This window comes from Octodon degus, unplaced genomic scaffold (genome assembly GCF_000260255.1).
Source record: "Octodon degus isolate 3935 unplaced genomic scaffold, OctDeg1.0 scaffold00272, whole genome shotgun sequence".
NCBI lineage: Eukaryota > Metazoa > Chordata > Mammalia > Rodentia > Octodontidae > Octodon > Octodon degus.
In genome coordinates this window covers 1,593,881-1,597,976 of record NW_004524848.1, presented here as the reverse complement: position 1 = coordinate 1,597,976, position 4,096 = coordinate 1,593,881, and the positions used below count along the sequence as shown (strand labels likewise).

Sequence of the window (4,096 nt, the reverse complement as noted above, 5' to 3'; positions counted from 1 at the left end):
GAAGACAAAGATGCCTTCCAAAACCAGCTGCTCAAAACACCTTAAAAACAACACAAGAAAGTGAAAAACTGATCCAGCAACTGCAAGGTGAGACAAAGAAGACTAAACTAAGTATAATCAGAATAAGTGAAAAATCAGAAGCAACATAAAGCTGTTCACAGAATTAATAGCCGAAAACTCCCCAAATATAAGGAAATAAATAAACATATAGATAAGTGAGGGATATAGAATACCAAATACCCAGGACCAAAAGAAACCCTCTCCACATCACATGTACTCAAAGTTCTAGAAGTTCATCATAGGAATAAAATCTTAAAAGCTGCTAGAGAAAAGCAATGCATCATGTACAAAAAAAAAAAAAAAAAAAAAAAAAAAAAAAAAAAAAAACATTAGAATCCAAGTAGACTTCTCTGAACAAATTATAAGGAACAGGAGGGCTTGGACTAAAGTATTTCAAACACTAAAAGATAATAGCTTCCAATCCTGACTTTCAGATATTGAAATTTTTTCCCTTTAAAACTGATGGAGATGGCCAGGGGAGATAGCTCAGTGGCCTAAGCACCTGCCTGGAAAGCGCAAGGTCCTGAGTTCAATCCCTGGTACAAAAATAAATAAATAAATAAAATAAAAAAGTGAATTAAAAAAAAACTGATGGAGAAATAAGGCATTTCTTTTTTTAAGTTAATTGAGATAATTTTACTTTTTAATTTTTTTCCGATAATTTTATTGAGAAATAAATAGCAATGAGACAGTTTCACATCAAATTGGTAGGACAGTTCCAATAATTAACACATTGCATACTGTCTTCTTAGTGGATATTTGCTGTAAGAGATGCAGACATGATATCCTCTTTACAAACACTATTAGAACAAATGCCTCTATTCATTAAGAGAATGTAACTATGTATCCATCCTAACCATTTTGAATACACAGACACAAAATAGTCATTCATCTGTATCCCTTTTTTTGTTTAGTTTTGTCATTTAAATATTATAGGTGTGTGAATTCAGCAAAACATTATAAAATAGTCCAGTAGTCTATAATAGTATTGGGTCTTCCTCTTGACTGGCAATGTCAGAAGTTGTTGACCTGAGTTCCCTACAACTCAACATAACAACATGGCTTTACTTCTTATACTTCATTTTTATACTTTTCTGCTGGATGGTTAAGACCAAAATAAAGCAAGACCTATGCAACAAGAATTGTAGTTTTTGGATCTGATAAAGTCAGTCAAATCCCCTCAGGATTTATCCTGAGACCCTGTACCTCATATTGTAGATAATTTGTCAGTGTCAGCCATGTGGATGAGTCATGACCATTGCTTGGCCAATGCGCTCTCTGTGAAAGCCTGAGAGAATGTTTTTTCTCCATGTGACTCTCCTTAGGCACACTCTACATCATCAATCACTTTCCTCATTGGCCCCATAATATCCTTGATCAGAAAATTTGGGACATAACTGAGTTACATGACATTACAGTACAAGTTCTCATATGTTCTGAGTCTTAATTGACCTTGGAAGGCTAGGGGAAAAATGTTGGCTTTCCTTGAGGCCCTCATTTTTCTGTAATTTTTGGTCTGCAAACTTAGGTTGTTAACCCTCCAGAAGAGAATCTTATTGTTATTACCATACCACCTAGGCTGTTGAGCTTAGCCTCACTATCTGTCTGAATATCAAACATCTCAGGCATAATACGGAACAGGTATTTTTCATAAAATGTTGATATGGTAAACTTTAAGTCCTTACAGAATATGATGAAAAATATTTGAAAAATTAAAATATACTTTAAAAATAGGAATAAAAAATTATATATCTTTACACATAAGTCCAGAAATCTAAACATGTACAACACTGTAGCAGGACAGTCTCACAACACTCCTTTTCCTCTCTCCTGCCTTCATTCACCACCCCTTCCCTTTTTTTTCTTTTTTCTGGGGCCAGGGATTGAACTCAAGCCCTTGCACTTGCCAGACAAGTGCTTATTCTACTGAGCTATCTTCCCAGCCCCACCCCTTCCTTTTTGAACAGTCATCTACCCGAGAGACAGCATGGCAAAAACTGGCATGTCATGACAAGCAGCCTGTATTCAGAAGACCAGAATGACAGGCACTCCAAGTATGAACTGACTGTTACAAATTGCAATCTTCAGTGCAGTTGCTTAGTTCACAGGTGTCAGTATATATACTTAGTCAAGGTGAGAATCCTTCCAATTAACTGCTACATTCAAAACTCTGCTGCAGATTCTCAGGATCATTGCCTTTCCCATCTTGTGCATATAACTGTATGGCTTGACACTCTCATATTTGCTAGCTCTTCTCTTTCCCTCCCTTAATAGTTTAGTGCTCAAGTTCTTGCTTTCCTTTTAGTTGTATTATACCTTTCTATTTGTATTTCTTCATTTGAGTTCTTATACTAGGGAAACTATATTATATTTACACATGTGTGTCTGGTTAATTTCACTTATGAGTATATCTTCAAGTGGCATCCACTTCAATATCAAGTCTTCGAGTTTATCATTCTTTATAGCTGAGTAATACTCCATTGTAGAAAAATACCACATCTTTTCATCCATTCCTCAGGTGACAGGCATCTTGGTTGTTTCCAAGATTTGGCTATCACAAGTTGTGCTGCTATAAACATAGGTACACATATATCACTATGACTCCAGGAAAATTCCCAATAGAGGAATAGCTGCTTTAAATGGGATTTCCAGTCCTAATTTTCTAAGGAGTCTCCACATTGATTTCTATAATGGTTGCACCAGTCTGTATTCCCACCAGCAGTGGAGAAGGGTTCCTTTTTCCCCACAGCCTTTCCAACATTTGTTGTTGGTTGATTTGTTTATGATAGCCATTCTATCTGGGTTGAGATGATATCTCAATGTTGTTTTAATTTGCATTTCATGGATGGTTAGTGATGTGGAACATTTTTTCATATATTTATTGGCTTCTTTAATTTCATCCTCTGAGAAGTATGTGTTCCTCTCATAGCCCATTTCTGGACTGGGTCTTTAAATTTTGGGGCCCTATTGTTTTTTAGTTCTTTATAAATTCTAGAGAGCAGACTTTTGTCTCAGTACTTATTTGTAAAGATATTTTTGAAATTTGTTAGTTGTCTTTTCACTTTGATGGTAATTTCTTTTGACATGAAATAATTTCTCAATAAGAAGAGGTCCCAGTTGTTACTTTTTTCAAGTGTTTCCCATGCGATTTGTTTTTTGTTCATGAAATCTTTGCCTACCCTATGCCTTCAAGAGTTCCTCCTACTTTCTCTTCCAGGAGATTGAGTGTTTCTGTTTTAATGTTTAGATCTTTAATCCATTTTGACTTTAGCTTAGTGCATGGTGACAGATCTGGGTCAAGTTTTAGTTTTCAGCATGTAGAGAGCCAGTTTTTCCAGCACGATTTGTTAAAGAGGCTATCTTTCTTCCAGAGAATAGGTTTGGTTACTTTGTCAAACATAAGGTGGCTGAGTGTGTTCATAGATGCTTCAGCATCTTCTAATCTATTGCATTGATCCTCAGGTCTATTTTGTTGCCAGTACCATGCTGATTTTATCACAGTAGCCTTGTAGCATAATTTCAAGTCAGGAATTGTAATGCCTTCTGCCTTGTTTTTATTGCCCAGGATTGCCTTTGCTATTCTAGGTCTTTCCTGGTTCCAAATAAATTTTAGGAACAATTTTTCTAGGTCTGTGAGGTATGTTGGTGGTAATTTGATAGGGATTGTATTAAATCTGTATAGCAATTTTGAGAGTATAGCCATCTTCACAATATTGGTTCTTCCCATCCAGGAGTATGGAATATCTTTCCATTTTCTGAAATCTTCTACGATCTCTTTTATAAGAGTACTGTAATATTCCATGAAAAGATCTTTCACTTCTTTAGTTAGATTAATTCCAAGGTATTTCATTTTCCTCAGTGCTATTGTAAAAGGTATTGTTTCTCTAATTTCCCTCTCAATGTGTTTGTTATCTGTGTAGAGCAATGCTATTCACTTTGTAGCCTGCTATGCTACTAAACTTTTGTGTTAATTCTAGTAGCTTCTTGGTGGAGTGCTTTGGGTCTTCCAAGTAAAGTATCATGTCATCTGCAAATA

At 35.5% G+C, this 4,096-nt stretch overlaps 1 long non-coding RNA gene across 1 annotated transcript in view; it reads right to left on the bottom strand.

Moving 5' to 3' along the window:
- Positions 1 to 4,096, bottom strand: part of LOC111814119 — a 23,274-nt gene that overhangs the window by 6,036 nt on the left and 13,142 nt on the right. Inside the window, exon 2 of the long non-coding RNA XR_002819190.1 lies at positions 563 to 566. This is a non-coding gene — a long non-coding RNA (uncharacterized LOC111814119). The remainder of the gene's footprint in view (positions 1 to 562; positions 567 to 4,096) is intronic.